The following is a 14,148-nucleotide window of genomic DNA, read 5'->3' as shown; positions in this document are numbered from 1 at the left end:
CAAGTTAGGCATGAAAAGAGGGATGAAAAAGACAAAACACCATCTCATGCTGTGAGGAAGCCCTCCGGCAAAGGGATGAGGTGTGTTTCAGGCTCTAAAAAGACCTTTTCACCAAAAATAAAGAATCATCATATGAAAAACACAGGAGGGAGAAAGGTAACTCCAAACACATGTAAGCAAACTGGCAGGGGGGTTGGAACTAGATGATCTTTAAGGTCCATTCCAACCAAAGCCTTTCTATGATTCAATGAAAATGGGCAAAATTCTAAGGTGTTTGAAATCAATGGCAAATCCCTCAAAATTTATTTGTGCCAAGATTTTGAGATGAACACATTTAAGTAGATTCCTACATTTATTTCTAAATAAGAGATGTGTAGCTCTTGAAATGTCTTCTTGGGATGTGCTAATTTTGATAGGAAAATGAAAGGTGCTAATTTGTCCCTGTCGCCATATAATATTAAACAGTTCAATGTGGGCTGATTTTGGAAACAGCACATGGCAGACACACTTAAAAAAATAATTCAAAAGGTACTGAAAGAATAATCTTTTCCAAATCTGTCAACAAGATTCTATCCACTGAACCTGGCAAGAAATCTAGCATATTTTGGTAAAACAATCATTTTTGCTCCCCCAAACATTGTAAAATAAGAGGGGTCATGGAAAGAAAAGTGGGAACATTAAAAAGACCCTTGATAAATATTCAAGGCTGTGGTGCTGTTATCGTGGGGTATTTCCAAGGACCTGCACACAGGTTTTAAAAGTTCAAGTAAATGAGGAGGGCAGGAGGGAGCTCAGACTGCAAGGGCTGAGGCACTGCAAATTCAATTCACTGCGTGGTTTTGCTGTGAATGCTTTTCCAGCTCTCACACCATTACATAGGATGTAGCATCATAATGATGTCAACTCTTGGACCAAAGAACAAGCTGATTTAAGTTTTATGAGGGGAAGGATGAATACTTTCAAAGGAATGGTGAATCGAATAATACAGAACTGGTAGGATCACAGTTCAGGGAACTCATGGTTATGCTTTGAACTATTTTTAGCGAGGTACTGCAAGTTCAGGGATAGTTAGATGGAAAAGGCCTGCACAGCTCAAGTGAAGCACAGCCTCTCAAAGCATTGACAATTTGCTACCAATTTTGCAGGCAGAGAATCAAAACCTCTCTTCCCTTTCCCTGAGGGTGACTGCTGCAGCAAGGCTGCTCTGTGTGTGTGTGTGTGTGTGTGTGTCACTGAGCATCAGAGGCTGTGCAAAGCCGTCCCTCCCTGTGCCCCACCCTGGCACAAAGGACAAGCACTCACCTTGCATTCGAATCAGCACATGCCCCTCTCTGCTTTCTTCAGGATTCTCCAAGGCACAGGGTAGCAGGAGGGTGCAACAAAAGGATCCAGGCTCCCTCCATCCCTGCCTTGCCTAGAGCAGGAGCAGTCCCTCCTTGTCACTCTCCATCCCTCTCCCGAAGGTGCTGTGACTTTGTCCTGCCCACCCAAGGAGGGACTGCATCCACACGGTTTTAGCCCCAGCATTTTCAATCTGTAGGGAAACACAACCCCCCTGAAATTCAGATACAAAAGAAAGCACAGGTAGGGTGGTTTTCAATCAAAGCCACTGCTGTTCCTGCAGTAAGAGCAGGTCAATAAAGACCTTCCCCCAACTCCCTTTGGAAAGTCACTGCAGATGACTTCTGCCAGCTCTTGCTATGTTTTTGCCTCCTTTAAATGCATACTTGAGAATATCCAGTAAGTGCAGATCACCAGGAACACACAAGGAATGGGTTGCTTTATAAGCTTTACTACAATTATGGATAATGTTGGAAATATATACTGTATATTTCCTGTATGGTGGGACTGCTACGAGCACAGAAAATCCACATTGAAGGGGATTTCTATGCAAGCTATGCAGCAGATGAAGATTGTATTGCAAGCTTGAATTACTGATTCAAGCTGCTTCTTTTCCTCTCCCCACCCACTTCTCTAATAGCTTTTAAACTTAAATAGCCATATAAGTTAAAATGTTCTTTTATAGGGTGAAATAAACAGATTTTATGGTTCAGAAACTGCAAGTTTAGAGATCAACACTTTACCACTAATTCATGCAGGTTCAAGCTAAGGAAATGGCTCATTTTCCTCTCTACAGTGTCTGATGCTTTTTTTTTTTCCTCCAAAAAATCCAAGATGCAATTTAAATTAGATGTTATGAAAACTCTGGATGCAGACAATGCTTTCTCTTAACAAAGTACATCTAGGTTGATGCATTCCAGGTCCCAGATCCCATGAAATCAGAGGAAAATTACTGCTGAAAACCTCAGATTGGCTGGAAATTGGTACAAAACTTTAGAATTTATTGTACATATTATTGATTGGGCCTTAAAGCAAAAAAACAGAAAACATCCAACAAAATAATAATAATAATAATAATAATAATAATAATAATAATATCACAAGAAAGCTTTCATGTGCCACTCTGGAAATCTAAAAATGTCTTATGATTGCAAATGTGATTTATACTTAAACTCCTTTTTAACTCTCAAAATGCTGCGAAGAATATTTAGCCCCAGTCCATTCCAGTGGAATAGTAGCAAATACCAGGTCCAGCTGTCCCAGGAAAGCAGAGGAGAAGCGGGACTGACAAGCCCCATACCTTCCACAGCTCATTTCCATTACTAGAATTATCCATTGGAATTCATGGGTAACCCTGGCATTCCAGTGAGCCAGGGGAATAACCATGACCCAGAGATGTGAATTCCAGATGCATGCAGAAATAATTGGAGGGTACAAAACCCCAGGAAGATACAGCTTGGAAAGTTTGGTATGATCTGAATGCACAGAAAGTTATTTTCAAACTGAGAGAGCAAGAAGTGATTCTACTGAGCAGTGGGAGACTCTGCCCTAAAGAGTCTAAAGAAAAATTGTGGTGCCCTGATAATTTTATGAGAAAAATTACAGTGATTATGTTTCATTTGTCTATCTATCTGTTTATTCAACCCTCATCACTATGATTTTTGAGTGTCTCATATATCCAGTAACAACAAGGGCGTATTTTTCTTCCCATTTATCAGCTACATTAACCAGCATTTAAGTGGTTAAAATGGAGGTTTTGTTTCCAAGCAAAGATAATCCTGTTCCTGAGGACACCAGTAATGGTGGTATATGACAACATAATCAGCAGCACAAGGATATAAACAACTCCCAATTATCCCAAACCAAAATTTTTGAACATCTTGTTACATTTTTTCCTAAGGCCTTAAAATTACTGAGTTGTTATGGTTGGATGCTTTGTGGTGAATAAATCTAGAATAATTCCCTGGAAAGAGTGAATTGCACCGAAATTCTGTTAGTGCAAAAGACCACAGTACCAAGCTTGCCCTGGCTTTCCCATCCATGGGGAAAAAACCAGACCATGTTCTCATTGTGTGGGGACAGGAGATAAAGGGGGAGGAGCAGTGGTGATGTGATTTCTAGGAAGTGGGAAGCAGCTGCATGGAAAACAGAGAGTGCAGTAAGAACGCCACAAACAGTGGGATTTCTTGCATTTTTGCTTCTGTCAAAAGGCCAAATTCCCTGTGCCTCCAGGTGAGTAACAAAACAACAACTGTGAAAAAACCCCACTGCACATGAACACAACCTGAATGGAATTTGAGAGGATCCATTGGTGCCGTTTCCCACACGACGTGCTCGGAGGCACCCATCATGTCTCAGAGCTCTCACACAGATAGGAACACGAGATTCTGTGCTAGAAACAGAGATGTCACAGGACACGGCATCCAGATCTGAAGACAGATCAAAGTAACCACACTGAGAGCCAAATCCAAGCTTGGGCTTTGAATATACCTCTAAAACATGGATGTTTTTGGAGCTAGAATTTGGGTTCTGTCATCCATCTAATCTTGAAATGGGTGGATCAAAGATGTTCCGTCTGAGGCTTAGCAAAGTGCTAACAGATACTTTTGAATAGAAATGGTTCAGTGAAATGCTCCAAGCGAGAAATAAATTTGTTGGTGGGCAAGTTGTGAAGCGAAGGAGAAGTGAAACTGGCTGAGGAAATTGCTGCATACCTGTTGATTTCTTTGATATGTTACCTTGTGAGGTTGGATTTATGTGCAACAGAAGTGAAGGAGAGGCACAACGTGGTTGAGGAATTGGACCAGAAAGTTGGTAGCAATGCCAGAAAAGACTGGAAATTAAGAAGGATGCCCAGTGGTTTGAGAGCTGGCTTGGAAACCAGCAGCAATCATATGTTTGGTTCTTCAGACCAAATTTCCTGTATGACCTTGGCCAAGTCATCTAATACCTCAGCTTCCAACGACTCAAATGGAGCTCATAAACCTTGTTAAAAAATAAGAAAACTTGTGGGGATGAAGGACCATGTCTCACCCATTGCAGCCTCACAGCTTGAGGTGGCCTGATAGAATCGTTAAACAAAAGAGACTGGATGGCTTCCTGAATTATTCAAAATAGAAATACAAATATAAAATTATAGAAAAGAACTGCCTGCAGAATGTTTCAAGCTGTAGGGACCAGCCTGGTTATAGATCTTCCAACATTTCCATGCTCCAAGGAAGCCACACTCCTGTTCAAGCTATAGGAAAAACACACACAAAAAACATTGCACAACTCTGGCTGGCACTGGCATTTGCTCTGTAGATGGCACAAGTGCTAACCTTATTTTCTACAATGTTTATGCCAATGTAAAGTGGAAATAACTATAGGAATTAATCCTGACATACATATGTGAGACATCTGGCCACATCAACACTATCATTTATTCCAGCATGCATTTTCCTGGCCACCATTTTTCAGCCTACCTTAGTCAACTGCAGTAACATTTTTGGCCAGTACAAATTTTTGACCTGATGTCTGTGTAGATCTGAAAGGAATTTCCCCTTCAACACGCATGATCTTCCATTAAGCAAAGCCAGTTCCATGATTCCTGGAAGAATTAAGCAGTACAAATACCCTGTAACTCTGGATCCTTGCAGTTAATGCTTTGGTCTCCTTTTAAGGGATAAGAAGTTAATTCTTTCACACCTAGTGCTGGTGGGTCATTTGGGGACAGTCTTATCACTCCGTGAGGAAAGGTACATGCCTAAATAATTCAAAATCTCAGATGCTGCTTATTCTTCTGCTCTAACTGACCAAGTGTTGCGCAAATTTTAGAGTGAAAAATATGCATTCAGCCTTGCAAATGGACTTACAGCCTAGATGGGTTGCTGTGTTCTGGAGAAAACAAAGGGTAAGAATTTACTAATCATGGAAAGCTTTCTCCTGCTGTTACACACATTCATTTCATCAATAGTGACAATTAGAGAGGGACAAGCATTTCTACTACTGTGTCATCCCAGCTTGGCCCACGGCACTTTCTGAAGAAGGATTTTTCTTGAGGCACAGTTATCTTTAATGGAACAACACTCTTGGGCAACTGTTAGTATAGAGTATAGAAGGGAAGCAACCAATTAAATACCTACAAAATTAGAAGCTGAATTTCTACTGAAAACCAAGTGTATATTTGCATTAAAGGCCAATCTTGATAAAGATATTTGGGCAATAGAAACAATGAAAGTAATCAAATTGATCAGTAAAATCAGAACACTGACAATAATGAGCAGCAGAGACATAAAAAAATTAAAACTGAGTTAACAACAAGATATGGATTTTAAAATAATTAGAAGTTGAAACTTTTCCTCCTCCTAATTATTCCTTCAAGCTGTGATTTTCAAACTTCCATTCAGCTGCTACTTAAGCCTGATACCTCTGAAAACTCACGGCTGCCTGGTATACCTGTGTTAAAAGTCCCCAGAAGCCTACGTGGTGCTTCACTTACAGTACACAACTGCTCTGCTTGGAGAGGGCAAAGCTGTTGCCTTCCTGCTGGAAATGTCAAGGTGAATTGTGAAAAACAAGGGTTATGTCCTAAACCTTGCTCACTCGTTGTTTTACACTTTTCCATCTTGGGAAGGCAGCTCCCATTGATACATATAAGTGGGAGAAAACGCTCAGGTCTAAAACTTGCAGTTTCCTGCCTCCTGCAGAACGGTCACTCAGCAAAGATATCCAGGTCCATGCATGTCTCACATGTGTGAACATGGTATTTTCCTTTTCCAAGCAATGTCCAGCTGAAAACCACGGAAACCTCTTTAGCCACAGAGACATAAAGATGCATCAGAGAACATTCTCACAAATTACATGCATCTTTATGCACAAGCAAAGACAAAGTTAGGTGCCTCTCCCTGTAGTGTAAAAATTCCTGTACAGATTACACACCTTATTAATTCTAGACCAGTGAACTTTCCTCCTAGTTTATAACAAAGTGTTACATTATTAGTCAGGCTTCCCAGCAACTTTTGATAAAAATGGTGTTTTTATTGCTGTATAAAAAATACAAGGCGAGTTAAATGTTCAGTATTTTCTTATAAAATATTTAAGTTTATGAACTGTTGCAAACAGGCTGGTGTTTATATAATATTCACAGACATCTGTAATGCCTCTCATGAAAGCTAATGTATAAGCTCTTAGCTACTGCAAAAGGGTTTTAAAGATGCTCTGCCCATCTTAAAGTGTAATTCTACATAGTCTGAAGAGCTACTTTGATAACAGTTTGTTTTGAGCTTAATGTTTATTCCTCCCACTGCTGTCTAGGCTGAAATTTGCTTACTTTATGATTGAGGGCCCCAGTGCATTTAAAATTTAAATACCTGACTAGGACACACTTACTCAGCAGAAAGCACACACAGGCCTAATTTCAGGTACATGCTTACATCCTTTATGTCTCAGGACTCAAATCATACGCCCACATTATTTAACAGACAGAAAAGCAGTTGGGAATACAGGCATTTCTGAGGCAGAAGAATGAATCTCCCAAAGGAAAGAAGCTCTAATGACCTCTTTCCCAACTATTGCCCAAGTATCTACCACTGCTAAGAAACAACTGCTGCTTCAGGTTCTGAGTTGTTGTAATTCTTGTTGTGTGTTCCTGTAGATATTTTATTTTTGTTGCTAAAATAAGTAATAAAACTACTGAGACTACAAGCACACAACTGCTCCTACATCCAACAAAATGCCAAGCAGAAGTGGGATTCTTCTCCCCCCATCAATAGACTGCCAGGTGTCATATTTGCACCTTGTGACATTTTGATGTCAAACACCAGGAAGAGTCAAGAATATTTATAATTTTGAGTGCCTTGTTTAAAACTGAACAATGTCAGAGAGACTCTCCTTGGATTTCTCCTTCAGTTCATTTAGAGGCAGCAGAGCTGATGCAAGAAGACTGTAAGTCTCAACCACACAACCTGATGCCAACAGCTGACCAGCAGAGTCTGAAGAGACTCGTGGCATTCCCCTCAAACCTATTTCCACTACACATCAAGTGTAAACTTGGATCAAATGCGGTTCTGAGCCCAAAGGCTCACAGTGAGGATCTCAGGTTACCCTCATCTGGCTCCACTCAACGTCTTCAGAGCAGTCCTGCCCAGCAATCACTTTATGGCTTCTGCAGATGGAGCATTTGCAGCATTTCATATTTGAAAAGGCCAAGTGGTTGGTGATCAGTACCAAACCACCAGCTCCACTGAATGACAGCCTTTCTGCTCCCTCACACAAGTCACAGACTAGAAAACAGCAATGCAAGCCCACAGCAATGTTTACTATTAAGGAGCAATTTCCATATCTACCTCTTTCTTCCCACAACTACATTTTATAAGTTCCAACTCAGCTGATTGGCAGGTGATGGTCAGAGCTGTGATCTCATATCAGGGACAAGCATTTCTCACACATGCTTTGGGCCAGGTGAAGACAACCACAGGCTGGATGGAACTCTAGGTCTGAGGAGCAAGAACAAGCTGCAGAAATGGACCAGATGAACTGTAAGCAGGTACAAGAATCTGAAATGGGGATCACATGGGTGCCACACAAGCAGACCTCATGAAAGAAACAGCTCTGAAATTCTGTGCGAGCTATGAGTTCCAGGTGTGGGACCTGATGGAGAAAGGTTGACAGTAGCTCACTGTGTACTGGATAAATAAGGTGCACACTGACCATCTCCCCTGGTCCTTTCCTCATCCTTACCCTGTCTGTGCTGGGACTTTGACCATCTAAAAGTAATCACAGATTAATATGGTGGGAGACAGTCAAGTGCTACAAGTTTTAAAACTCACCTATCCCAGTCAAAAGACTGAGTAAAGGAACACAAAACATACTGGGTATACTCATAAATAAATACAGGTTGTGAAAGTAAAGGAGCAAGGGCAGCTGTAGGATACACTGGGAGAATATCTTTCCCCTCTACAGCAGACAGATGATCCCAGTCTCAGAGTTTTTTCTATTTATTTATGATGACTGATACATAGTTTGTACTTGATTTTAAGGAAAGTTACAAGGAGGAGTAACTTAATGTACTGTTTTCCAGGAAACGTGTGGCAGAGCTGGTATTCATCAATGTGGAGCACACATGACAGGCTGTCTGATGGGAGAGGAAAACCTGCACTCGACACCAAGTGCATCCAGAGAGGATTTAAAAGAGAAACTAGATGTTCTTATATCCCACTCTGTTACTCAATCAGTGCCCAAAAGTAACTCTAGCCTGCTTTTTCTTCTTTACATCACCTTTCTTTCAAAGGTGTGAGGAAGCATTTAGCACCTTCTGTTGTCTGCATCCCATGCTCATAGATAATCTGGGAATTTTCTGTTTTAACCACATTATGTATAATAGCCAAAAATGTAGGGGACTGGAGCTGTCCTCAGTGTATTTCCCCACAGCTTTTCGCCTTTGAAGATTTTTATGTTGTTCCTCTATGCAATTTACAGGGTCTGTGACATGGAGGGGAAGTTCCATAGTACTAAAAGGCCTAAAGCAACCCCAGGACAAGAGCTCTTATCCTGTGAGAAAAATTTCAGAATCCTTAAGGGTTTATTTTTCATAGTTTCTACTCCTTTGTTAGGTGTAAGCAAATTATTTTTCCCCATCACTGGACAGATCTGCCACCTTATGGGTCTGTGTCCTCAAGAAGATTCATCCTCTACAGTAAATGCAGAAACACCTAATTCCTCCCTAAGCTCTTGCAGAGTGACAGACGGAGCCAGTGCAGCAGGTCATATTTCTGCTAAACTCACACAAGTAATATTTCCTTCACAGATCCAGCCCTTCTGGAGCTCCTTCTCCACCCACATCTAAATAGCCTCCTTTAGAGCTTTGCAAGCCAGGACTGAGCAAACTGACAGGTCCCCTCTGCTACCATTTATACACTGCAGCATCATCTCTGGTATCTACACACGGTGGCCAGAAAGGCACCCACTCTTTTGGTAGGTTCACAGAGCAACACAGAACAGAAACACCTGCACAGACAAAGAGCTGTTCTCAAAGATCCTCTGTGCAATGCTGGTGGCACTGAACATGACCTTCAAAAATTCACTGGGTAGTATATTAACTCTCCTCAAAGCATGAATTTATAGAAGAAGGGAAAAAACCCCAAAAAACATCAAGACTGAAGAGCTTTCCTTTTCAGGACAAAAGTGTCCTGGTAAATTAAAAAAAAAAATATTTTAAAATAAATTTAAGTCATTATAAGCCAGGAATAGCCTGAAAATATTCCCATCCATGTCCTTTCTTAGTTAATGAGGGGCATTAGTTAACACTGCCAATAACAGACTGTTGTGGTAACTCATCACTACCACTACAACCCAGCTGTAATCAGACAGAAAGGTACCAAGGGTTGGCCAGTGCAATCATTACCAGACTGAGATTATTCAAAGAAAGAAAAAAAAGAGCAAGAGTTGTTTTTTTTAAAAAAAAGGAACCTTTGTTTATTTGATTAACTCTTCGCCATCTATTTTAATTCTTCCCTCTTCTTCATGTAGTCATTTTCCACTCATCTCTCCCAGCTCCCCTGCTTGCTTTGCTTAGCAATGCACTTCTTGCAAGCACATGAAAACTATTCCAATGGTACCAATCATGCATATTCTCAAAAGGCAGGCTTACCCTAAAAAGCACTCAGAGTCAGAACAAGATGCAAGACAAGTGGATCCAGCAAATGAATAGGAGGCATCACAGTGAGACAATTATGATGAATATAAATAAGCTGGCGAAAAGAAATATCATTTCACTGAAACATGCAATTTTGCTGAACCCAAAATCATTCTTGGAGACAAATCTGTCTTCAGAGAGCTTTCAGGATGAGGATTTTTGAGGTTGCGTCAGCTGTGATCAAAGAGAGCAACATCCCAGATATTTATACTGAGTCTGTCCTCATCCTGCAATGGCAAATCTTGAATGTGAGAATTGCCATTATCTGACCATCTCACAGTGCAAAGTTCACAAGAGCCATTTTTGGGAAGGAGAATGTTTTTAAAGCCAGTTAGTCCACACCCTCTCTTGCTTTTGTTTAGAAGTCACTGTGCAGCACTAGGTAGAAATACCTGAGCCGATCCAGCATGAAGCAGCTGGAGTACAGAGAGTAGCACAGACACGCTCAGCTGCCCAGAGCCATGAGGTGGAGATCCCCACCACCGGAGACTGCAGTGGGGGCAGCTCGGACAGGTACCTCCATACAGAACTATACAGCCTCCTCTGGACATCCACAGCCTCCTCTGGACACTGCACACACCTCTCTGCTTTAGCCTGAACAGTCAAAGCTGTGACAGCTCATGGAACACTGCACATTTCTCACATGGTGCAGTAAGTCAGACAAATCCAACCACCCAAACACTGCCAGTAACTCTGGTTGGTAATGATCTACAGGATGAAAACCATCCAGCAAAATACAGCAGTTTTGAGGGGTTTATTGTGGGTTATTTCTTTTTCTCTTACTTTTTTGCCTATTTGGGAATTACTAATTGTTCCAAACTGATATTATTAATTGGCTCACAGCTCCACATACATTGTCAAACTGCTGGTCAGCTGGCGGGCACACTGTGCTTTCCCAGCAGATTTCTTTCACAGCTGGATTTGCCATCTGAAAGGTCCTTCCCATTTCCAGCTCTGCAATCCTTCCAGGCAGAAGGGAGAAGAGGAACAGACAGATGCCTTTCCACAGAGATGTAACAACCCTAGCAGGTTCTCAGCATGTCAATAACAATCTAATCAGGCTGCATTATACTGAGGGGAAAATGAGGTCTCTGACTTTGCCAGAACACTTCACACATCCGCCTGCTCTTACAAACACATACAACACACTCCAGTTTCCAGATGCAGATAAGGATAACCACAGCGTGGAAAACAATCCAAGAACTAGTCTAGCCAACTCCTAGCTGGACCTCAGCCTCTTTCCACCTCCTCTCCTTGCTCTGGAATAACAATCGCTGCCTGTAAATTTAATGAAATTTCACAGACAACTGCTCTGTGTTGATGTCGAAGACAGTGTCCTGCTGCTCTGAGCAGACACAGGAAAGCTGTCCCACCTTCCCTCTCCCCCTGTCCTGGTGTAATCACAGGGAAAACTGCAAACCTAGCTATGCCCAGGAAGTAGGAATTTATACTGCAAAAGTCCTGATGGCACCCTGAGAAGGAACAGCTGCAAGGACCTCTCCTCCCTATATGCACAACCAATTGTACAGAAATGTCCTGCAGCTCACCAAAAAATAGTGCACCAGGATTTTCTGTGCAGTCCAATTCCTACCAGAGCTCCCTCCCTGGGCAGGGCTGATTAAAGCTGACCTAACCCTGACTGTAAAACGGAGCGTCTGGTCCTCAGATGACCATCATTAGCCTGAATTAGTCACTGACTTGTGAATCAGAGAGCAATGAACCACCACAGAAGCAGAGCTGCATGCTGGCTGCTTCTCCTGTGTGCTCCGAGGCAAGGACTCATACCCAGTAGCAATCTGTTTCTGTGAAAAAAAAAAAAAATTACAAAACAGCAAAATAGGATTCTGAGTCAAGACTCACTGCCTGCAGGAAGGAGGAGGATATATTTTTTTTTCTTTCCTGGCTGATTACCTAAAGAAAAAAAATTACTAGCTCCAGTGAATGAAAAAGAACCTTTCAGTCCAAAGTCCTCAGTCAGGCCATCCAAATTCCCGGTTGCCTTGATCTCTTTTCCAGCCAATGAGCTCCTCTTATGCTCTGACTGATGGTGTTGTATATTTAAAAATGTGTTTATTCTGACAATTTTCTCCTCTTTTATGTAAGAGGACAGGCAAGCAACTCATCCCCCAAACCTCAAGGAAAGAGCACAAACCTTGGCTGCAAAACTATTTGGCTCCCTGAAGACTGTTGATTCTTGGACAAACTGTTATTCCATCCCCAAAAGATGTACTTACCCTGAAAAAGAAAATGCACACACAAACATACAACTGAGTATTAAGAGCTTTGGTAGATCTGTGACTCTGGCCCTATGACTAAAGTGTCAGCTGCTTCTGCAGAAATGGACGTGGTAGTGGAAAAAAAAAAATCCCAAACCAAAAAACAAAGGAAGGGTGAACACTGAACTGCCCACAGCTGGACTGAGCTGAACTTCCATGGCTAAGCCACTAACACTGGGTTCTCCTCAGTGCCTCAGTGTCAGTGAGGTTATGGAAACCAGAGAGGCAAACAAATGGGACTTTCTAAACAGATCAAGGGCTAAAGGAAGGGGAAAAAGGGGTGTGGGGGAGAAAAGTCAGAGAACATCCGTTCTGTGGAGGGCTGTGTGTTTCTCAGGGTACCCAGGAGAAGGGGAGATATGCCTATACAAGAGAGGTCAGCGGGTATCAGATCACATCACCCCTTTCCTCTTTCCCTTGGCTGCCTCTTAACACTCCCTTTTGAGTGCACTTCCCTTTGGTTGTGGGAAAAGCATATTCCACCAGCCCTCTTAAAAAGCATGTTGCAGTGGCGCTGCCTGAAATAGAAACCAGATTTTTGTCTTCAAGACCCCTGCCTCAGCTTCTATTGCTAAGGCCTGGCCTTAATCTGAGCAGAAATGACAGGACTGGAAATGTGTGTACAACCCCACTGTACACCAAGAGAGCACATGAATTAGTCCAAACAGAGCTGGTGGGGATCTTTAGTCCCTTTTACTCCCTTTTCCTAATGAGCTCACCCCTGGTTTTTACAGGAATGCTTGCACAAATACATCTCCAGTTCTGCATAAGCTTCTGCATGCTGAGGGGTCAGCAGCCCTGAAAATGATGACCAGACAGCCACATGATGAATGGAGCACAGGGACCAGATCAAAATAGACTTTCAAATTAAGTCCAATTTCAATAAATCCCTCTATTTTTATTACTATTGGCTATCTTAAACTGCATTTAGTGTCTACCATTTGTCTTTTTTTTTGCACAAACTTTTTGTAGTTAGAAGAGATTGCCTTTAACAAAATCAAAAAGAAGCACATGAGCTCGTTGTCTACCAGGTTATACCCTCCCGCTCCATGGCCTCATTCCCAAGGGTTTTGCTATTTAAAGTCACTCCTGATATCCAGACCCTGATCTCCTGGGATGTCACCCAGGTGTTGCCTGGGGGAGAAAAGGGGCTGAAGGTTTCACTGAGGGCTGGCCAGAAGAGGGGACATGACCTCCATGGAGGTAGCAGCCAGCCATGAGAGCCATGGGAAGCACCAGCCAGGCTGAGTGAGTCCCTGCCCAGTCCCTGCCTCCAGCTGAGCTGCTGGAGGAGCCCTTGGCCAAGCTCACACCGAGTAACCTGCCCACAGAGCAGGACCCAAGTGCTCTCCACCATGCCCAGTTCCAGGCTGCTAATAAGAATGGAAATAGATAAGAAATTCATGCCTTGTTATCTTCAGATGGCATCGATTTTGGAATGCAGCCAGCCAGCCATCCTGGACCAGAAGCTTCCTCACAAAAAATTTCCTGCAAAACCTCCTACCTGTGGCAGTCCTGCATTTCCCACCCACACGGTTTATCCTGAATCTTTCCAGATGGGACATGTGGCACTTAGGGACATGGTTTAATGGTGTAATTGGCAGTGCTAGATTAACAGTTGGGCTCTATGATTTTAGAGTTCTTTTCCAACCTAACCAGCTCTGTGATTCAGACAGTGCTGGAAGAGCTCATGACCTCCGGGGCACTGTGTCAGGGCTGCACAGATCCCATTGATCTCCTCCCTTTTAACTTGGCGGAAAGCTCCAGTTTTCAAAAACGATTCTCTTTAACCTCTGTGAGGAAGGAGAGATCTCAGGGATTTGAGTGCTCATCATCTTAACGCTGCATTAGCGGGCA

The 14,148-nt window shown here is 42.4% G+C and overlaps 1 long non-coding RNA gene across 17 annotated transcripts in view; it reads right to left on the bottom strand.

Moving 5' to 3' along the window:
- LOC121672864 overlaps positions 1–12,826 on the bottom strand; it is an 81,732-nt gene extending 68,906 nt beyond the window's left edge. For 16 of the 17 annotated variants that reach the window (XR_006019059.1, XR_006019048.1, XR_006019047.1 and 13 more), the window contains exons 1-3: positions 12,168–12,826; positions 11,714–11,817; positions 1,303–1,534 (exon numbers count right to left, since the gene is read on the bottom strand). This is a non-coding gene — a long non-coding RNA (uncharacterized LOC121672864). Of the gene's footprint in view, positions 1–1,302; positions 1,535–4,805; positions 5,515–11,713; positions 11,818–12,167 lie in introns of those variants that run through there. The other variant, XR_006019051.1, reaches the window with a different exon arrangement.
- Between the last annotated feature and the right edge of the window lie 1,322 nt (positions 12,827–14,148).

The sequence above is a fragment of the Corvus kubaryi genome, unplaced genomic scaffold (assembly GCF_017639235.1).
Source record: "Corvus kubaryi isolate FWS band 111438036 unplaced genomic scaffold, C.kubaryi_AGA036_p1.0 65018, whole genome shotgun sequence".
In the NCBI taxonomy this organism is placed as follows: Eukaryota; Metazoa; Chordata; class Aves; order Passeriformes; family Corvidae; genus Corvus; species Corvus kubaryi.
The sequence above is the reverse complement of the archived record's forward strand: the minus strand, read 5'-3'. Positions and strand labels throughout refer to the sequence as shown.